The sequence below is a fragment of the Saccoglossus kowalevskii genome, chromosome 12 (assembly GCF_978046115.1).
Source record: "Saccoglossus kowalevskii chromosome 12, keSacKowa6.1, whole genome shotgun sequence".
Lineage (NCBI taxonomy): Eukaryota > Metazoa > Hemichordata > Enteropneusta > Harrimaniidae > Saccoglossus > Saccoglossus kowalevskii.
Window position 1 is genome coordinate 4,851,378 of NC_140652.1, and position 24,061 is coordinate 4,875,438.

Below are 24,061 nucleotides of genomic sequence, written 5' to 3' on the forward strand. Positions count from 1 at the left end.
ATATCACTAGTAAAGAAAAAAATCAGTAAATTAGCAGGTATATTTTATAAGCTCAGATTTTTAGTTCCGCGATCAGTATTAATATTGTTATACAACACATTTATTCTTTCTCACATTTCTTATGCATTAGAGGTTTGGGGAAATACATATCATTGTCACCTGCAAAACATTGTACGTATACAAAAGCGCATTGTTCGCATTATCCCTTCAAAAATTACAATACACCCTCAGCACCTTTGTTTAAACAATTAGGTATTTTAGGTATTTATATACAACATTCTCTACAAATTGGAACCTTAGTGCATGATGCAATTTATGATAAATTACCACCAATGTTCCACAACTAGTTCCCGCAGATTGAACGTAAGTATAACACAAGACAAAACTACATATGTATTTTTTCCCTTCCCATAGTTAAGAAAAGATGTGGTAAATTTTCTATTAAATACATTGGCCCGTAAATAAGGAATGAAATTCCGACTCGTATTAGATCTATACAGTCAAGAAACATATTTAAAAATGAATACAAAAAATATCGTTTGCATACATAGTTAACTCAGTGTTTTCTTGTACATAAACATGTATATACATATTTATATTTTTTTGGCTATTTCATTGACAAGCCTTATTAATTATTATGCTTCTATATTTAAGAATGTGGAAACGAACTAGATTAGCAGTCACCTGACTTCTTTTTTCCGATCCTATTCTCACTTATGTTCTTGCATTGTATTTAGTTTTTAATTCTATTTTTTTCTTGTCATTGTATTGATTATAATAAGGAGAATAAACTTATTATTATTATTACTGTATGCAATTACGATAAATCTGCACTCGTGCAATATAATTTAGTCAAAGTATCAATATATTTATTGATCGCCTTCTAAAACTGAAAGTATACGTTATACATTCCCAGAACCCCGGTTGAGAGCAGAATTTGTAATCTTTGGGGCCGAGTTTATGATAAACAACAAAGCAAATCTTTAGATCCAAATTATCAAGACTAATACATAAAGATATCAAACGAAATTGAAGCACTAATATGGTAACACATTTCTATGAATGTCCGCTACAAATATCTTGAATCAAAAGATATTATACTAGTACGTACATTGGAAGTAAATGTCAATCGTGAGTTGGTAGGTGCTGCTATTGTCATGTGCTAAAACTTATGTGGAAGTATTTTTGAGCGGAATTCCTAAAAAACTTAATTCTTTAAATGTTTAGAAATTACATCGGTGATATGCAATTGATATGACAATATCTTATATTTCGCTGCTATAATAAATCATGCTCATTTCAGTTGAGTGCTGTGAATTTGTGTTCCACCACCAATATGATATTGTTAGTCTTCGTCTGTTTAACTCTATGTTATGTTTATGTTGTGCACCATCCTGATTATTGTTACGATTCCTTGTTGATTAACTGCGTCCTGAGACAAATTAACATGTAATGGTTCGATCTCATATTCTGACATGGTGTTAAACACTAGTAAACTTATCTCCCTGATACCAATCTATTTCCATTTCAATTCTATGCACCACATTAGTTCTTGCATATCACCATGGTATCAAGTGTGAACCATTCTTAAATCAATGCAGTGACCAGTGAGGCCATAAATGACACACACATTTATGAATTTAGGACGTGAATTCAGTTTTATTACAGACTCCCGGGGAACAAACATTCGTGATGTAATTCACTCTGGCGAGGGAATAGTCAAGGATAAATAAACGGGGGACGGTCGATTCGTACCAAATCACATTCATCCCAAGTCGATTCGTCCCACAAGTCGACATTTTATTTCCCGTCGCTGCTAGTTTTCGGGCCCATGGGATATTATAAATTTATGCTAATGAAATTTGTTGTATGTTTTACCTATCTATGTAATTCTTTCGTTGAAAACATGTTTAGGCAGAAAAAAATTGGATACTTCATTCGGGGACATACAATGTTTCATAAAAATGTAAAGTTACACCAGAAATAAATACATTTCGAAAATTGCATAGTGTCACCGTTTGTATTATTTGATTATAGATTGCTGAGAAACAAATATTAGTGATGTAATTCACTCTGGTGGGGGAACAGGTCAAAAACAAATTTGAAGGACTCCAAAAATGTTTTTAAACAATTTAATGCACGTGAATTTCACGACGAACGTTTCAACTGGTTATCTCTGGTGTGACTGCGGACTCTACGACGCAATTTATGGCACGCGACAAAAAAAAACGCAATTTAATGCACGCCATTGTTTAGGGGAATGGAAATGACTCGCTTTTGAGGGTGTCAAAATAAGCGAGGGTGAACACCGTTTTTATGCTACTAGTATGAAAAAGTGAAAGCTTGAACAACGGGAATTTGTTTTATTTTTTCAAGTGTTGGCCATATTGTTATTAATTATTTGGCATAGGTATTTTTTAACGTTTTAGAACTGTATTAGATTACTTATAGCTTTGTATTCAGGTTTGTTGTATGTACACAAACTGGGACCAGAACACCCGTTCGATTATAAAGCCATTTTCATTTGGAGTCGACTGGACCTTTTCTCACACCACGTGGGTGAAAAACAAACATTTTTTCATAATAAACACATTCTATGGTTTTAATGTGATCTGTCGATTTGTGTTCACTATGGCAAACTTTACCGGTTGATCACACTTGGCATTGCTGTAACCAAGTAGGTTTATAGAAGATAACTTTACCGATGATAAGCGTGAAATACGTAAACATTTTTGTTTTTTATATGCAGTTGTACCAGTAGAAGTTGAATTTATTCTTTAGGACGTGGACTGTGTTGAAACACATAAATTGACTTCAAGTCCACCATAAAAACAAAAGAAGCGAAATCGTTCTACATAACCCTTGACCCCGTGCACACACAAACGTATGCGCATGCTCACTGCTCTGACAGTCTGAAAATTCCCGGAAATCGTGAAGAGTTAATCAACATGTCTAAAGGGAATACTCTGTTTTCATATTTCACGAAATCTCCGCCAGCATCGAAGACTAAAACATCGTCTTCTTTAGGTAACCTGCCAAATGGAAAATCGAAGAATAGTTCGCCCGAAGAAGCAGCGACTCAAACGAGAGGTTACCAGGTGAGATTGCGACACAAGATGGACGGTACCCAGTCCGTACAATTGTAAACACCGGTACAAATAAACAAAGATTGAGCACGACACATAAACTACAACATTTATTTGGAATGAGATTCAATGTCGGAAAGATGTATCAGGCCACTGTCCCTCTATCCCCGGTATGGAAACGCTTCGCAGTCTATTTACCCAATGCTGGTTGCGGGTAAATAAATTGTTCACACCTTGGACGAATGTATGTTAACATAGATCTAGATTCCTAGTAGCCCTATACATCTATGCTCCAAAGTTGAAAGATTTTAGCATGGATGAACATATACCATAATGCATTGCGACCCTTAGGTATTTTGGATGCATGAGTAAATTAATTTTTCATAATTATGTAAACAACGCCAATGAAATGGTTGCCATGTTCAGGGGCTCGCTTGTGAACCTAAAAGTGTTGTCAACCATCAAAATTAAACAGTTCATTATCACACATGCACTGCTAGATCACAGTCACTTGGGGGCTGAAAATCAATAAATACTAATTTTCAAAAAAAATCATCCGCTATACGTATATAAATAAACAAGTTGTGAAACACGGCACCTAGTAAATCGACACCCTGTCGGTTTTAAATGTTGATTTCTTACCTTAAAATGCGAAACAAAAAGTGCAGAGGGGGTCAGGTGTTATGTTAATAACCATTGTTCATAATCGCTAACTAGGTTTTATTCAAAACTGCACAAATCGCGCGTTTTCTGGTGATATCCGACGATTTCATGATCGAAAATGGCCAGCAGCCAGAATCAAGGGGGATTCGCACAGAGTTGTGGGTAAATCAAGTGCGCATACTCATTTTCAGCCAATCAGGCGTGCCGTAACAGTGAGTATTTCCTTCATTTACCCAGAACTCTGTGCGAATCCCCCTTGATTCTGGCTGCTGGCCATTTTCGTTCATGAAATCGTCGGATATCATCAGAAAACGCGGGATTTGTGCAGTTTTGAATAAAACCAAGTTAGCGATTATGAACAATGGTTATTAACGTAACACCTGACTCCCTCTAAAATTTTTGTTTCGCATTTTAAGGTAAGAAATCGACATTTGAAACCGACAGTGTGTCGATTTACTAGGTGCCGTGTTTCACAACTTGTTTATTTATATATGTATAGCGGATGATTTTTTTTGAAAATTAGTATTTATTGATTTTCAGCCCCCAAGTGACTGTGTGCTAGATCCTGTGTTATGCATGAAATCAAATGTAAAAGCAGGACAAACAAAGGTTGCAGTGCTGTCAAAACATTGCATTGGATTTAACAAACAAAACTATTTTTCGGCTATTTCCACGCTTAATTATGTAGACACGGTTTTAAATATCAACATTGTCGCTAATAAAAAAAAATGATATGAATAAACCTTTCAACTCCAAATTGACACTACTCTCAATGTAATTGCTTTATGCTAGTTCCAGGGCCTATTTATTTAACCATGGTTGCCAGTAGAATGTTTTGAATGCTGTATTACATTTGTACATGGTTTTGGGTTTATAATTATTTTTATGTCTCAGAATTATATTTGAAGTTGGTATAATAGTACAAATATTACATAATTCATTCTTGCAAAATCACTACCACATTGTTTCATTTTGCAGCATGTAAACATAAAATTGGTGATATTGTTTAAGCAAAGTTAGATGGATATCCATGGTGGCCTGGATTAATTTGTAGCCATCCAACCCAAAATGTCTTTTTCAAAGAAGGAAAAGTTCATGTGCAATTTGTGGATGAAACCAAAAGTCAAGCATGGATAAAAGAAAAGTAAGTATGAAAAAAAAAATGAATTACAATCAATCTGTTTAAACTTAGATCTTAGTTTCGGCGTTTGTGATTATCAAACTTTATAAAACTTCCAGAAAATAATTAAAAAAATAATGTATATGAATAAAAAAAAATGTATTTGCTGCATTTTGAGGATTCTGTCTGTCCTGGTGACAAAATACCAACCTCTTTATTATAGTCTATAGAAATCTGCTAAAATGTTGCTTATTATCTATGTAAATTCATTTGCATTATTATGAATAATGGAGCTGTCACACTTGTGTTGTCATGGCAACTATCTAATGATAAAAAAATAGCTTATTTTAATTAACAGCATGCTATATTTATCAGCCAATCAGCATTGCTGTCGCCTAGCAACCACAGACATTAAATTATTACAGAAATTCCAGACTACTAGTATTTTGGAGTGATGATAAACTGCATAACGAAGGGATAGTTACAAAGCTACTTATCCTTGTTATATATGTTGAAACTATAAGATATTTTTTTCTTCAAAGAAATTGAATTGGTGGTTCTCGTTAACAAATTGATAGCGTTTGTGCGCGTTCATAGTTTGTGTGCTTGTGCATATTGCGTAACCTGAGGTCAACAAACTGTAAAGTAGGACAGATTTTGCATGTTCCAAAGGTGCAGAGTCACAGTGCATCAAACACCAATGTTTTGCATGTTCCAAAGGTGCAGAGTCACAGTGCATCAAACACCAATGTTTTGCATGTTCCAAAGGTGCAGAGTCACAGTGCATCAAACACCAATGTTTTGCATGTTCCAAAGGTGCAGAGTCACAGTGCATCAAACACCAATGTTTTGCATGTTGCAAAGGTGCAGAGTCACAGTGCATCAAACACCAATGTTTTGCATGTTCCAAAGGTGCAGAGTCACAGTGCATCAAACACCAATGTTTTGCATGTTCCAAAGGTGCAGAGTCACAGTGCATCAAACACCAATGTTTTGCATGTTCCAAAGGTGCAGAGTCACAGTGCATCAAACACCAATGTTTTGCATGTTCCAAAGGTGCAGAGTCACAGTGCATCAAACACCAATGTTTTGCATGTTCCAAAGGTGCAGAGTCACAGTGCATCAAACACCAATGTTTTGCATGTTCCAAAGGTGCAGAGTCACAGTGCATCAAACACCAATGTTTTGCATGTTGCAAAGGTGCAGAGTCACAGTGCATCAAACACCAATGTTTTGCATGTTCCAAAGGTGCAGAGTCACAGTGCATCAAACACCAATGTTTTGCATGTTCCAAAGGTGCAGAGTCACAGTGCATCAAACACCAATGTTTTGCATGTTCCAAAGGTGCAGAGTCACAGTGCATCAAACACCAATGTTTTGCATGTTCCAAAGGTGCAGAGTCACAGTGCATCAAACACCAATGTTTTGCATGTTCCAAAGGTGCAGAGTCACAGTGCATCAAACACCAATGTTTTGCATGTTCCAAAGGTGCAGAGTCACAGTGCATCAAACACCAATGTTTTGCATGTTCCAAAGGTGCAGAGTCACAGTGCATCAAACACCAATGTTTTGCATGTTGCAAAGGTGCAGAGTCACAGTGCATCAAACACCAATGTTTTGCATGTTCCAAAGGTGCAGAGTCACAGTGCATCAAACACCAATGTTTTGCATGTTCCAAAGGTGCAGAGTCACAGTGCATCAAACACCAATGTTTTGCATGTTCCAAAGGTGCAGAGTCACAGTGCATCAAACACCAATGTTTTGCATGTTCCAAAGGTGCAGAGTCACAGTGCATCAAACACCAATGTTTTGCATGTTCCAAAGGTGCAGAGTCACAGTGCATCAAACACCAATGTTTTGCATGTTCCAAAGGTGCAGAGTCACAGTGCATCAAACACCAATGTTTTGCATGTTGCAAAGGTGCAGAGTCACAGTGCATCAAACACCAATGTTTTGCATGTTCCAAAGGTGCAGAGTCACAGTGCATCAAACACCAATGTTTTGCATGTTCCAAAGGTGCAGAGTCACAGTGCATCAAACACCAATGTTTTGCATGTTCCAAAGGTGCAGAGTCACAGTGCATCAAACACCAATGTTTTGCATGTTCCAAAGGTGCAGAGTCACAGTGCATCAAACACCAATGTTTTGCATGTTCCAAAGGTGCAGAGTCACAGTGCATCAAACACCAATGTTTTGCATGTTCCAAAGGTGCAGAGTCACAGTGCATCAAACACCAATGTTTTGCATGTTCCAAAGGTGCAGAGTCACAGTGCATCAAACACCAATGTTTTGCATGTTCCAAAGGTGCAGAGTCACAGTGCATCAAACACCAATGTTTTGCATGTTCCAAAGGTGCAGAGTCACAGTGCATCAAACACCAATGTTTTGCATGTTCCAAAGGTGCAGAGTCACAGTGCATCAAACACCAATGTTTTGCATGTTCCAAAGGTGCAGAGTCACAGTGCATCAAACACCAATGTTTTGCATGTTCCAAAGGTGCAGAGTCACAGTGCATCAAACACCAATGTTTTGCATGTTCCAAAGGTGCAGAGTCACAGTGCATCAAACACCAATGTTTTGCATGTTCCAAAGGTGCAGAGTCACAGTGCATCAAACACCAATGTTTTGCATGTTCCAAAGGTGCAGAGTCACAGTGCATCAAACACCAATGTTTTGCATGTTCCAAAGGTGCAGAGTCACAGTGCATCAAACACCAATGTTTTGCATGTTCCAAAGGTGCAGAGTCACAGTGCATCAAACACCAATGTTTTGCATGTTCCAAAGGTGCAGAGTCACAGTGCATCAAACACCAATGTTTTGCATGTTCCAAAGGTGCAGAGTCACAGTGCATCAAACACCAATGTTTTGCATGTTCCAAAGGTGCAGAGTCACAGTGCATCAAACACCAATGTTTTGCATGTTCCAAAGGTGCAGAGTCACAGTGCATCAAACACCAATGTTTTGCATGTTCCAAAGGTGCAGAGTCACAGTGCATCAAACACCAATGTTTTGCATGTTCCAAAGGTGCAGAGTCACAGTGCATCAAACACCAATGTTTTGCATGTTCCAAAGGTGCAGAGTCACAGTGCATCAAACACCAATGTTTTGCATGTTCCAAAGGTGCAGAGTCACAGTGCATCAAACACCAATGTTTTGCATGTTCCAAAGGTGCAGAGTCACAGTGCATCAAACACCAATGTTTTGCATGTTCCAAAGGTGCAGAGTCACAGTGCATCAAACACCAATGTTTTGCATGTTCCAAAGGTGCAGAGTCACAGTGCATCAAACACCAATGTTTTGCATGTTCCAAAGGTGCAGAGTCACAGTGCATCAAACACCAATGTTTTGCATGTTCCAAAGGTGCAGAGTCACAGTGCATCAAACACCAATGTTTTGCATGTTCCAAAGGTGCAGAGTCACAGTGCATCAAACACCAATGTTTTGCATGTTCCAAAGGTGCAGAGTCACAGTGCATCAAACACCAATGTTTTGCATGTTCCAAAGGTGCAGAGTCACAGTGCATCAAACACCAATGTTTTGCATGTTGCAAAGGTGCAGAGTCACAGTGCATCAAACACCAATGTTTTGCATGTTCCAAAGGTGCAGAGTCACAGTGCATCAAACACCAATGTTTTGCATGTTCCAAAGGTGCAGAGTCACAGTGCATCAAACACCAATGTTTTGCATGTTCCAAAGGTGCAGAGTCACAGTGCATCAAACACCAATGTTTTGCATGTTCCAAAGGTGCAGAGTCACAGTGCATCAAACACCAATGTTTTGCATGTTCCAAAGGTGCAGAGTCACAGTGCATCAAACACCAATGTTTTGCATGTTCCAAAGGTGCAGAGTCACAGTGCATCAAACACCAATGTTTTGCATGTTGCAAAGGTGCAGAGTCACAGTGCATCAAACACCAATGTTTTGCATGTTCCAAAGGTGCAGAGTCACAGTGCATCAAACACCAATGTTTTGCATGTTCCAAAGGTGCAGAGTCACAGTGCATCAAACACCAATGTTTTGCATGTTCCAAAGGTGCAGAGTCACAGTGCATCAAACACCAATGTTTTGCATGTTCCAAAGGTGCAGAGTCACAGTGCATCAAACACCAATGTTTTGCATGTTCCAAAGGTGCAGAGTCACAGTGCATCAAACACCAATGTTTTGCATGTTCCAAAGGTGCAGAGTCACAGTGCATCAAACACCAATGTTTTGCATGTTCCAAAGGTGCAGAGTCACAGTGCATCAAACACCAATGTTTTGCATGTTCCAAAGGTGCAGAGTCACAGTGCATCAAACACCAATGTTTTGCATGTTCCAAAGGTGCAGAGTCACAGTGCATCAAACACCAATGTTTTGCATGTTCCAAAGGTGCAGAGTCACAGTGCATCAAACACCAATGTTTTGCATGTTCCAAAGGTGCAGAGTCACAGTGCATCAAACACCAATGTTTTGCATGTTCCAAAGGTGCAGAGTCACAGTGCATCAAACACCAATGTTTTGCATGTTCCAAAGGTGCAGAGTCACAGTGCATCAAACACCAATGTTTTGCATGTTCCAAAGGTGCAGAGTCACAGTGCATCAAACACCAATGTTTTGCATGTTCCAAAGGTGCAGAGTCACAGTGCATCAAACACCAATGTTTTGCATGTTCCAAAGGTGCAGAGTCACAGTGCATCAAACACCAATGTTTTGCATGTTCCAAAGGTGCAGAGTCACAGTGCATCAAACACCAATGTTTTGCATGTTCCAAAGGTGCAGAGTCACAGTGCATCAAACACCAATGTTTTGCATGTTCCAAAGGTGCAGAGTCACAGTGCATCAAACACCAATGTTTTGCATGTTCCAAAGGTGCAGAGTCACAGTGCATCAAACACCAATGTTTTGCATGTTCCAAAGGTGCAGAGTCACAGTGCATCAAACACCAATGTTTTGCATGTTCCAAAGGTGCAGAGTCACAGTGCATCAAACACCAATGTTTCCAACTCACAAATTCCCCTGAGTTAGCAATGATTGTACAGTCAAACCTCGTTAGTGCGAATATCAAGACCCCAGGTGAATATATTCGTTATAACCGGTGTTCGTAATAACCGATCACCACTAGAGGGCGCTTTACAGAAACAAACTAATTACCATAAGTCAGGGTAAACAAAACTATGGCGCCATTTTAAACACTAGACCAAGCATTAAAAACACACAAATAGTATTGAAATAAACGTTGTCATGTTTATTAAAATAATATTAAAATGGAAAATACAAATGTTGAATTCGGAATGCTTCATTCTCTGTTCTAAATCTTCGGCCTTTGCCTGGAGGATAGGACCGCTGATTGGGACATTCATAGAACGGGCACTGGTAAATCATTTCAGCAATGCCTGCTCAACGTCGTCGACTGCTGAAAACCGCATTCGCTTCCGGCACGGCTCAATTTTGTTGTGTTCGAACATCTTCAAAACATCAGTTTTTTTCTTTAAAATCGTTGACAGTGTACTGGGTTTAACATCAAATTTTCGACAGACATCGCCGTGACGAATGCCCGACTCAATCGCTTTGATTATTTGGACTTTACAGTCCAACAACAAGGCACGCCGTTTGACACGAGTTGACATTTTGAAGTCAGGACGGAAACTGGCATCTCACTCGTAGTCGCCGTAATTTATCTAAAATTTACAGCGTCCATGCTTCACACTTTTGTATTGTGAATCTTAAAATTAAAAACTCGAGCAGCAAGGGCGTCGAAAGTGACTAGACACTGGAAGTCACGTACACAAAAGATTTTCACGCCCAGTGAATGGCTACATTGTTTTTATTTTACGCTGCACAGCTCAAGCCCACTGCCAACAGCGGAAGCGTAACACCGTGTATTTGGCGGTTCGTTTTAGGATTTCGCAGCTGTTTGAGCGAATGAAATGTTCGCTATAGGTGTTACAGACCATTGTTTTTCAGAGAAAATCCTTTCGTACTAAGCGGGTTTTCGTAATAAACAAGTTCGTTCTAAGCGTTGTCAATTACCCTAGGGATAATGGATTTTCAAACGGGACTTCGGTGTTCGTTCGTTGTAACCGGTATTTCGTTGTAACCGAGTTCGTATTAACGAGTTTTGACTGTATATGAGACAAATTATGTGCAAATATTATATTCAGGGATTTTTTTTAAACAAGGGAACAGGGGTGCAGCACCCTCATGCCATGGCCATGCTCTTCCTTATCCTGGGAAGCAGATCCTCTGGCCACTATAAAATTCTGAATGACCAGGGATCACATGTGGCCACAGTCTTCAACTGTGAGCTGTTTGATAATGTTGGCCCTAAGGAAGCCATAGAATGCTCCATTTTAACTTAGAATTATCAAAAACTCCACACCCTGGTAGGGAGAACCCTATCTCCCCAACTTGGTGGCACCGCTGAATTGCAGTGCTCCCTCTTGCAGTTTTTTTCTAGAAAAGTCCCTGTATATTTTTTTTTATAGATTTTTAATTAGGGTAGCCTTACAAGCATCAATAAATATTGCTTGTCTTCAAAATATTAAAATCTGAGAGCTACCAATGCTTATATTAAAATTCCTTTGTAATTTCTCCTATAATCCTTAGCAACATATATAACATGTGTACCCTAGCATGGTAACATTTGTTGATATGCGTCTACTTTTTCATTATGATCATTTACAACATATATAACATGTGTACCTTAGCACGGTAACATTTGTTGATGTGCATCTACTTTTTCATTATGATCATTTACAACATATATAACATGTGTAGCTTGTTAATTATATTAATTTGGTGAATAAAGATTATTATGACATGACACTTCTAACATTTGTTGATGTGCGTCTACTTTTTCATTATGATCATTTACAACATATATAACATGTGTACCTTAGCACGGTAACATTTGTTGATGTGCGTCTACTTTTTCATTATGATCATTTACAACATATATAACATGTGTAGCTTGTTAATTATATTAATTTGGTGAATAAAGATTATTATGACATGACACTTCTAACATTTGTTGATGTGCGTCTACTTTTTCATTATGATCATTTACAACATATATAACATGTGTACCTTAGCACGGTAACATTTGTTGATGTGCGTCTACTTTTTCATTATGATCATTTACAACATATATAACATGTGTAGCTTGTTAATTATATTAATTATATTAATTTGGTGAATAAAGATTATTATGACATGACACTTCTAACATTTGTTGATGTGCGTCTACTTTTTCATTATGATCATTTACAACATATATAACATGTGTACCTTAGCACGGTAACATTTGTTGATGTGCATCTACTTTTTCATTATGATCATTTACAACATGTTTCTAGGTTTGTACAATCATATGGTGGATCACAAAGCAAAGAAGCACTATGTGGGTGTAAACGCTTTAGTCCTGATCCGGATATATAAAAAGCTATGAAGGAAGCTGACAAGATGATGGAGCAGACATTAGAGGAGAGATTAACTTTAATTGTGAGTATACCCTCACTCACTTCTACTTTGGCATTCAAAGTGTTCAACTGACTTATTTTTTGGCATTCAAAGTGATCCACTGACTTCTACTTTGGCATTCAATGTGTTCAACTGACTTTTATTTTAACAGTCAAAGTGTTCCACTGGACTTTGCTTTGGCATTCAAAGTGTTCAACTGACTTTTATTTTAACAGTCAAAGTGTTCCACTGGACTTTGCTTTGGCATTCAAAGTGTTCAACTGACTTTTACTTCGGCATTCAAAGTGTTCCACTGACCTTTACTTTCACTTTAAAGGGTTCCAATGGATTTTACTTTGGCATTCAAAGTGTTCCGCTGGTGTTAATTTTGGCATTCAAAGTGTTCCACTGGATTTTACTTTCACTTTCAAAGGATTCCATTGACTCATACTTTGGCATTCAAATCGTTCCACTGACTTTTACTTTGGCATTCAAAGTGTTCCACTCGATTTTACATTCACATTCAACGTTTTTCACTGACTTTTACTTTGGTATTCAAAGTGTTCCATTGGATTTTACTTTCACATTCAAAGTGTTTCACTGATCTTTACGTTGGCATTCAAAGCATTTCTCTGATGTTACTCTGATGTTACTGACTTCTACTTTGGCATTAAAAGTGTTCAACTGACATTTTTTTGGCATTCAAAGTGTTCCACTGTCTTTTACCTAGGCATTCAATGCATTCCACTGACTTTTATTTTGGCATTCAAAGCATTCCATTGACTTTTACTTTGGCATTCAAAGCATTCCACTGACTTTTACTTTGGCATTCAAAGTGTTCCACTGTATTTTACTTTGGCATTCAGACTGTTCCACTGACTTTTTCTTTGGCATTCAAAGTGTTCCACTGACTTTTACTGTCATAGTGAATGTGTTCCTCTGACTTTTTCTTTGGCATTCAAAGCATTCCACTGGATTTTACTTTCACATTCAAAGTGTTTCACTGATCTTTACGTTGGCATTCAAAGCATTTCTCTGATGTTACTCTGATGTTACTGACTTCTACTTTGGCATTAAAAGTGTTCAACTGACTTTTTTTTTGGCATTCAAAGTGTTCCGCTGACTTTTACTTTGGCACTCAAAATGTTCCACTGACTTTTACTTTGACATTCAAAGCATTCCACTGACTTTTACTTTGGCATTCAAAGTGTTCCACTGACTTTTACTTTGGCATTCAAAACATTCCACTGAATTTTACTTTGGCATTCAAAGCATTCTACTGACTTTTACTTTGACATTCAAAGCATTCTACTGACTTTTACTTTGACATTCAAGGCTTTCCACTGACTTTTACTTTGGCATTCAAAGTGTTCCTCTGACTTTTACTTTGACATTCAAAGCATTCTACTGACTTTTACTTTGACATTCAAGGCTTTCCACTGACTTTTACTTTGGCATTCAAAGTGTTTCACTGACTTTTACTTTCACATTCAAAGTGTTCCACTGGATTTTACTTTAAACAGCGTCCGGATTACTTTCGGATATTTCGTCGCGTTTCGGAAAGTTTTAATTTTCAAAACTTTTGAATATTTATTTGTGCTTTTAGGTTAGTGAGAAGGTTAAAATAATTCTTCATTTCACTTTAACACTGTTTTTACACCCCTCAGACCCCTTTAAAAAGTCACTTCTGGCCATTATAATGGCCACTATTTTCTTAATGGCCAGAGTATTGACCAGAATTTTTTAAGTGGCCAAAATATTTACCAGTGTTTTTAAAATGGTGGTTTTAATGACCCATGTTTTTTATACTGGTCAGAATAATTACAATTGCATTTTAAATGATGGAGTTGATGAACATTTTTTTTTATGGGCAGTATAATGGTCATTTTATTTTTCATTACATACATAAAATGACCAGTATTTTTGTTCATGTCTCTAAATATAATGGCCCAGAAAACAGCCTCAATATACGTGTGGGAATTTATTTTTCCCCAAGTTTCACTGGCGCTTCCAAGTACACTTAAATGAAATTTCGCGAATATTGCCTCGATCCCCAGTGAAATTTCATAGTAACGCTGATGCCAGTGACTGCTGGTGGACTGCATAACTTGCGGAGTATTTAGATGGTGTTGAATCATAGGACGATTGCAGTACTGCAACTGGCACATCAAGGTATGAATTTGTAATTATTTTACCATTTTACAATGACTTCAATACAATATTAGATACTTTTGTTGTTGTTTATGTAGCAGGATAGTCTTTTGGGGCTTTCGTTTTTGTTCAGTCATGGCACACTGTGTAAGTAATGCTTCATTATTATTCATAATTGTCAAACAACAAGCTCAAGTAGGTGTTAATGAGGATTAGCTCCTATGTTTGTTAATACAAGAAAAGTATAAACAAAAGTTATTTCCAACTCCTGAAATCTGCAAAAAAACATCAACGTAAATTTGTTTCCATTCATGGCAATGTTTTCAAATTATTTTTATAAAATAATTTAACTGACTGCAAAATTTTTTTTTTTTTAAATTTTTGAAGACTATGTATATTGTTTTTTTTTTCTCTTCAGACAATACCAGCAATAGTGTACTGTACACTGGGAAATCTAATTTAATAATCATGTATTAACTATACATGTATATATTATGCCCATAACATCAAATACCATACAGAATCCCTTTTTCCTGTAAACTAGTATAGATGATATATGCCTACAGTGTGCAACAGTTCATTTTTCTTTGCGCACAAAAGAAAAAAGTAAAACTCATACTCAAAATAACTTTTAATTTAGCATGGATTTAAACTAAATTTCAATTGAATCTAATATTCTTTGCTCATCTTTGATTTGATTTGAATGAGTTGTAGAGATCAATATAAAGGGGAAGTGAACCTGAATGTATGCGCCTAAGGTAGGAATAAACAGAAGACACTTATTCGTAGATTCACGTAGAGCTCTTTAGCAAAGGCTAAGAGGTCCAATACCTTAACCTGTGCTAAAAAAATGTGCATGAATACAGGCTAAGAAATACTAGGTACAGAGTAAATCTGGTCAGTCCAAAGCCTTAGCACAGGCAAAACAAAACATGCATGCATGAACGCTTAGCTCGGCTAAAAAAACCATTGTATTTAATGTTCATTTAGGAGATTTACTACTATATTTATAACTTTTTATTTTGGTGTGCCATTTCCTGCATGACAATCAACGCTAACACATATAGAGAGATTGACTCAAGAAAAAATGTACCGATGATGAGATACTGTGCTACTTCCTGTTATTCTGCAATTTGCACTTTCTGAATTTGCTTTGGTATTGTTTTATAGCTGTAGAACTAACCTTCCTACTTACTGAGCACTCATAGTTAAAATTTCTGAAGATTTTGCCTATTCTTAATAAGTTTGGGCGTTCCTTACCCCGTGCTAACCATTGTTTCCTTCTGTGCATGAACTCAAACATATGAGATTAGCTTAAATCTTAGCCCGTACTTTGTGTAGCATGAACACTACTTTTGAAGATACAGGGGGCAAATGGGCGAGACTTAAACAAAATATAATGAAGGTGTAATATGCAGTCAGTAAATGTCCTAGGCATTTCTGGGTCAGCCAAATTGATCATGGGTACTCTTGCTCAACTTGGACAAAAAAATATTTAGTCTATATAACGGTACTTAAATCATAGACCTTAGAGAACAGGGACATGCTACTGTGGCTACCCCTTTCATGTAACCTTAGTTATAATCCCCCTACCCAAATTAACACCTTAGAGAAACTGATAATAAATCTATGTCAACACCACTGTTACATCTTCTCCTGTTTCATAAGCCAAACATGGCTGCCAGGGTGTAGCTACACAAAATGAAACAATTTTGTGGTTGGAATATAATCAGAAAAATTAAATTTGATCAAAACTTGAATAGCCAAGTCCATTCTATTGATGCGAGTGAAACTAAAAATTAACAATTTTTATTCCACTATGAAATCAGGAAAGGGAAACAAAAATGGTAAGTTTTCTCTGCAAGGAAACAAAACTGCCTAAAAGTAAACAATGACCTGTGGAAATTTGTGTCATTATAACAAGTGGATTTTTCATCATATTTAGAACAGATATAGCATAGTGCACTTGTTATACACTGACTAATGGGAATACTAGTAAAAACTGTTTCAGATGTATAAATCTTCTAGGTACATGTATATGTATTAATGAGATTATACAGGAGGTTATAACCCACATTGCACATTGTCTCAGACAGAAGTTGCATGACCCTGTTTTCTAAGGTCATGCTTAAATCATAACCATCTGAATACCATTATTTCACTTTTCAAACTAAACTGTTTTTATATTTTTAATATCATTTTTTTGATTTTGAAAAAAAAATATAGAAACAATATTACACTTAACATAATTACTCTATTAGCAGCACATGCGCTTAGGTAAATTACAGGGATCTTCAATGGTCGAAATATGTAATATTTTCATGATTTAGTATCCACAAATGTAATTTTAGAGCAAATATGGTATTGTATTGGATCATGATTATAATACAATTATTTATTTTGTGAAAGTACCTGGGGATCGATGAAGTTGTACATGCATGGTGGCATTCCCATTGTGGAGGGACTCTATAATTTTGTATGTACACAGCTTCCTACTTTGAAAGACAAAATCATGCAGCTGCATTGTTACATAACATTCTTTTGTCTCTTGTAGGAAGTTAAATCCCCCTATTGTTCTCAGAAATTAGGTTCCCAAGTACAGCAATGTACTGTCCACAGAGGGACTGTGTACTGTCCTAGTCTCTCAAGAGATGAACTGTGTGTATATATGGCACAACCCCTAATATATTCGGTTAGGAAACAATTTGATGTTATTCTGTTTTATTTGATATTTATATTTTTTCAATCAGAATGTACCGGGTATCATCTTTTTGGAAGTATATCTGAGTTGCATAGGGGAAAAATTGACATATCACAAGATGTCATTTTATCCACATTGTTATTAGTGAGGACAGAAATATGCCAGAATACAGACACCACACATTTTTGTTTCCAAAATTGATTACAAAGTGTCTTAATTAAAAACTGGTCATTGTAAGCTAATAGCAATCTGAATTATTTTTTGCAGATAATGACAATTTAAAAAAAGGAAATACTATATAAATGGAACGTAAGAAGTTGAAGAACCAGAATTTATGGACGTTAAGGGAAAAAAAAAGTTTAACCAGTATTGATGGTTGCAATGGTTTAGCATTTGCATGTTTATCAGTTTTACATTTGCACACAGATTTTGAAAGTTCCAAGTGTGTAGAGTTACTGTATATTCCTTTTTTTTATGTTTTCCCTCAAATAAAAGTGACATCTTTCAACTGGTATTTCATGATTTTCAGCTATCTTATATAGTTCTTCTTGCTGACCCTTTTGTACACGCCCACACTCACTCCACAATCTTTCATCTTCTTAATAATAATTAACAGGAAAATATTATTGAAAAAATCCTGTAGAGATCAAAAACAAGAACAAATTTGACACGCCTACATCTTTGAGAAAAAATATTTTACACTAGAAAAAGAATAGCACAAAAACAAAGAGGAGAAAAAACATTTTGCACAGCCCCCTCCTTAAGCTAATCGCCTCTCAAGAAAACTTGATGAATATCTGGAGGAGTATGACATTGCAAACCTAAAATATTATTATCCACTAAAACAGTCTGTATGGCTGTGCACTACATCATTATTTTTCAAAAACAAAACAAAATATTGCTTACATATTCTTGTTTTGTCTAATATTTTCATTAATTATCCAATTTCTGTACTTTATGTGTTTGTACACTGAGCTGAATAATTAAGATGATGTTTTGAAGCACAGTGATGGAGGGACTGTGTTTGAAGCAATGTTTTAACCCCCCCCCCTCCCCCCATATGACATTTTTACTTTGCAAAGCTGTACCTCCCAGATCTTTAGTTGTTTATGCATAGATGGTCTTTGGTTATAAATTATTTACTTTCCAGTCATTTTTGAAGTGTAAACCTTTGTCATACTTTCTGCTGTGTTGACTTCCTGTCACTATGCTTTTGTTTCCTTTGGTTAGCTAAACATATGAACGCTTGTTAAAAATCACACTTGGAAGTAAGAGTTTCTAATGGAATAGCAAGCAATCTAATCTATTCCTGAAATTGTTAAATTATATATAGTGTTATTTGAAAATGTCAAAATAAACTTCTAGGAATCTGTTATTCAGTTCAAAAAATAAACTGGTTGCATGCAGAATCTCAGAGAAACAATTGCATGTACATGCAGGAATGGTCGGATGTTGCAGCAGCAGAAGTTTGGGCATGGATATTCCAGTCACATTTTTAAAATGATTTTAAATAATGTACGTATTCTTAACAAACTGTTACATGAGAGGGGGCAGTGCATGAAATAATATTTTAGTTTTGGAATCTATGCAAAGATGTGTGTTCAGTAATTCAATACCTTTGATGAGCCATTATTAATAGCACACATTAGGTTAGATTTGAATAGATTCCTAGTAAGATTGGTGCATTCTTAATTCAAAAAAACTTAAAAAGTTTTAATACTACTAAATTATACATATGTTTGATATAATTTATTGTAAAACATTAATGTTGTTGTGAAAATAGTTTCATACAAAACGGTGAAAATTTGCCAAAATCCTTATATGTGTTGCCAGTGATATGCTAGTTTCCATTGTTATTTAAATGTACTCATCAGGGAGGTAATCCATTACAAAACATCACTAATCCACAGTAGTCTGGTTTCAGGCTACACCAAGTCACAGTCCTTAGAGGGACTTTGACCAAGTACAGGCTAAGATACAAGTGAATCCCAAATGTTTGCATATCAGCTATACCCAATTGTGTTCACTCACAGGAGGGCCCAACAGTTATAGCACAGGCCAGTGTTGAGGGTCTGTGCACTGACTAAGAACACCCAAACTTGTTTCCCAAGGGAGGCAGCAATTATGAACAAACAATTAAACAGCAATGGTACAGTTCTATAACTACACTGTTAACCGAAATAAACCAACCACAAATTATCGAAACAACCACCATATATTTTTCTCCCTTAATGTTTTTTTTTTTTCATTCCTTTTCCATGTTTTATTGATTTATAATGCTTATTTTTTTTATTAATATCATCACCAGTTTTTTCAATTGTTTTTTTTAAACCATTGTGGTGCTTCCGATACTAGTTTGCTGATAGTTGTTAGAAGGGAATTTTTGTGATGTTGATTGGTACACTCAAAAGCAATATCACATGTGCAATTTACGTTACACTCCAAAACGGCATGCGTGCGCATGCGAAACACCATATCTTCGACTTCTGGGGAAGTCGTCAACTAGTATCCCACCAGTCATTAATTACTCCGTACACGCTTCCACACTGATTGCCTACTTTGTAGACCTCAAAAAAGCCTTTGATAGTGTTTGGCATGAAGGTCTTTTTTATAAATTGTTGAAAAATGGTGTAAACGGTAATATGTACAAAATTATAAAAGATATGTATGGTGATGTGAAATATAAGGTAAAAACAAGAAATGGTTTAACAGAATCATTTTGTTCAAATATCGGAGTAAAACAAGGATGCAACCTTAGCCCAAGTCTGTTTAATTTATTTATTAATGACCTGCCTGATATTTTTGATAATGATCATTGTGACCCTACACTGTTACACAACACACCCATTAATTGCCTTCTTTATGCAGATGATATTGTGATTCTTTCAAAATCCAAAAGGGGATTACAAAACTGTTTGGATAAACTATCAGCCTACACATCAAAATGGCAGTTGTCTGTCAACACAGATAAAACAAAAATAATGATATTCAATAAGTGTAACAGACTCCTTAACAAGGAAATATTCTTTTATGAAGGAAAAGAAATCAATATAGTTAAAGATTTCAATTATCTTGGCTTAACTATGAGTCCAAATGGTAAATTTAAAGATGCAATGAAAAACCTAAAAAGAAAAGGAATAAAAGCCTTATTCTCATTAAAGACCAAAATTGGATCTGGTAATCTGGACATGTCCATACTACTGTCACTATTTGATAAACTTATCAGACCAGTTATTGTGTATGGGAGTGACATTTGGGGAGAAGAAAGCTCTACAAAATCAATTGTAGAGGATGTCCAGCTTACATACTATCGGTACATTCTTGGTATCTCAAAAAATACACCAATCATGGCAATATATAGTGAATTGGGAAAATTACCTCTTGACTCTTTTATTATTTTTATTTACTTATTGACTCTTACACAATCCCCGGAGGGAAAGAAAATGGTCACAAAGTACAAGGAGAAATATATATATATAAAAAACAAAACAAAAACACAATATACTAAAAAACAAATAACAAATACAATCACTAAATTACTAAATAAAACAAAATCTCTAAAATACAATCTAATATAAAATTACAAAATTGACAGCAGGCATTAAGATGTCAAGTAAGACCCTGCTTCCTGACTTCAAAGCTTTTACTTATGAACTGTGCTACTGGTATAATAATGTTTTCATTCTGTAACAATTCCATGAATTTTTTTCTCTGCAGGTTTATTTTCAAATGCTGGGATCATATCCTTAGCTTTATTGAACAGTTTGGCACGCAACTCATTATATTTGTTGCATTCCAGCAGAAAATGCATTTCATCCTCAATTAGACCTTTGTTACACATGTCACAAACCCTGTTGTTTAGTGGGATTTTTTTATGACGACCCATTTCAATTTTGAGACTATGGTCACTAAGACGAAATTTGGTAAGCACACTACGCAGTTCAAAGTTTTTTAGCTTGACTAAATATGGCTCAAGTTTTAAATCTGATTTGATTAGCCGATATGTTCTTAGTTTGTTTTTCTCATTTGCTTTGGTGCGGTTATCATTATAAACCTCACCTTTCCATCTTGTTAGAAATAAATCCTTGATGCCCAAATCAATTTGTTTCATTTGTGCCGAGGTTAGTTTATCACCGTTGTTAACTGAATGATATAGTTGGATATTGTTTAATAATGATGTCACTTCTAGATACCATTTACTTTTAATGCTTTGGTTAACCACAAAAGCTTCCTTGAGTAACGCATTATTAGAATTCATGGCCCGACTGTAATATTTAATTATTTGTTTTTTTATAAATACGTCTAGGGGGTATCTGCCTAACTCGCTATACATGGCCATAATTGGTGTGTGTTGTGACACCCCCAGTAGATACCGACAATAACTTAATTGAACGTCTTCAATAGGTGATTTAGTGGAGAACTCATCACCCCAAACATCACAACCATAAATGAGGATAGGTCTGATGAGTTTGTCAAAAAGGGAAATTGAAACTTTTATACTTATGTTTTGTATTGAGCCAAGCTTTGCTTTCATTGAAAACAGAGCTTTTTGAGCCTTACGTTTAAGGTTTTTTAGGCCATCCTTAAATTTACCATTGGCACTAATGACTAGTCCCAGATAGTTATAAGATTTAACTGTATCAAGTTCGATACCTCCAAGAAAAAATGTATCATTATTCAAACGTCTGTTTGATTTATTGAAAATTAAAATTTTGGTTTTGTCAGTGTTGACAGAGAGCTTCCACGTTTTAGCATACAATGCCAAACTATCAAGACATGTCTGTAATCCCTGTTTAGTTTTAGAAAGTATCACAATATCATCGGCATAGAGTAGACAGCTGACATGCGAGTTTTCTAAATAAGGAGGATCACAGGTATTAGGATTGAAAATAGTGGGCAGGTCATTTAAAAAAAGATTGAAGAGAGTTGGACTAAGATTACATCCCTGTTTAACACCAATATTGGACTGAAATTGTTTTGTTAAGCCTTCTTTACATTTAACTTTATATTTTACTTTACTGTACATGTTTTTGATAGTTTTATACATTTTTCCAGTTATACCATATTTGATTAATTTTTTGAATAGACCATCATGCCAGACACTGTCAAAGGCCTTTCTAAGGTCAATAAAGCAGGCATATAATTTTTTTGATTTTTTAATATTTGTGTTATTTTGTTTATTGGCGCACTCTGACTTACCACTGTAGAGATATTTATTTACCAGGGTTTTTAGTATGAAAAGATTGTCTGTAGTTCGACAGACAAATGATAAAATATGCCAATCGTATTGCAAATTCCACAAATACTCTACTTCAAGAAGCATACTATGTCAATAAAATTATTAAAAGTAAAAGGTTTAAAAAACTTGATCTGATATTAAATAATATTAACCATTCTTATCTTTTAAATGAAACAAATATTATCTCATTATCAAAATTAAAAACAATTGATGAGAAATTAAAAGAAGAGTTTACAACTGAGTGGAAAAATGAAATAAATAATGACAATAGGAAAAAATCAAATTCTAAAAATAAACTAAGAACCTACAAACTTTTTAAAACCAAAATAGAACAAGAAAACTACTTAACAATTATGAAAAACAGTGAACTTCGCAAATCCTTAACAAAATTTAGACTTGGCAACCACTGTCTGAAAATTGAAACAGGCCGGCATACAGGATTGGATTTTAAAGACAGAGTCTGCAATATGTGCGACAATGACCATGTTGAAGATGAACAACATTTTGTCACAAATTGTCCTCATTACAATGAAATAAGATTAAAACTTTACATTGTAGCTAATAAATGTATACCAAATTTTGACAAATTTAGTAATGAAAATAAATTCATATCATTACTAAGTGACGAGAAAATGTCTATTCCTTTAGCGCAATATTTAAAAAACTGTTTTAATACAAGACAGCAGCACCTACATAAACTAAGCCAGTAATACATTCCTTGTATTCAAATTATTATCTTTTTTTTTTTTTTTTTATGCCTTTTTGTTCCCTTACTCTTTATGTGGTTATTTTTCTTTTACTAATATCTGATTTGTCACCCTTTTCATCCCCTCCGGGGGATGTTGTGTGTTAATAAATAAATATAAATATAAAAGTAGTAGAGCATACAACAACGCCAATTTGGTTCGCTGTCTACAACATGCACTAATAAAACTCTGCATTCTGTAACGCCGTTATATACTGTTCCTGTGCATCCAAATAAGTCGGTCTGTCTACGCTCGTGTTCCAGTGCATTTCGCTTCATAAATTAGAATGAAACATGTCAGCAGCAGAAATTTTGCGTTCGTAAACAGCGCCCCTTAGCCCGTGCTAAGGACTGGCCCTCCCAATGCATGGATGCAATTGGGTCTAGTCAAAACATCAGCTAAAATCTTAGCCAGTACTTCATGTAGCATGAACACTATTATTGTACAGCATTATAATACCGTGAACAAACAAACATGCCATTCACTGCTAAGTCAGCTAGCTACACACATGGAGCTCTATGCTAGACCCCCCCCCCCCCCCCCCCCCATATAACTTACTGAACCACCCAACACCGTTTTGTACACATGCAGTAGTCGTGGAATATTTTCACAGATAATTTTCATATCACATTAAACCATTCATAATAGAGAAAATAGCAAAATATAAAAATAAAGCAGAGCATCATGGGTATTTTTTAGTTGACTGTCTTAGCCACTTTAAAATCACCTTCCATCAACCCTTCAACATAAACTTCTACAGTTTATAACACATGTTATGAAAAGTTACTGGTTAAGTATTTCAATTTAAAATGTTATAGTTTGGGTGTATTTGAAGACTAAACTTTAGTTTTTTGTCATTATTAAAATGGGAATTTTGTTTATGTTTGAGCTTAACCCCACTCATAAAGACAGGCTCTT

At 35.7% G+C, this 24,061-nt stretch overlaps 2 long non-coding RNA genes across 2 annotated transcripts; both read left to right on the top strand.

The window, feature by feature from the left end:
- Positions 1 to 2,911: 2,911 nt before the first annotated feature.
- On the top strand, positions 2,912 to 5,007 carry LOC146735443 (uncharacterized). The gene is made up of 2 exons (XR_014931070.1): positions 2,912 to 3,098; positions 4,728 to 5,007. It is a non-coding gene; the product is annotated as an uncharacterized LOC146735443 (long non-coding RNA).
- An 11,748-nt stretch (positions 5,008 to 16,755) lies between these two features.
- Positions 16,756 to 17,672, top strand: LOC146735444 (uncharacterized). The gene is made up of 2 exons (XR_014931069.1): positions 16,756 to 17,149; positions 17,426 to 17,672. It is a non-coding gene; the product is annotated as an uncharacterized LOC146735444 (long non-coding RNA).
- Positions 17,673 to 24,061: the final 6,389 nt, after the last annotated feature.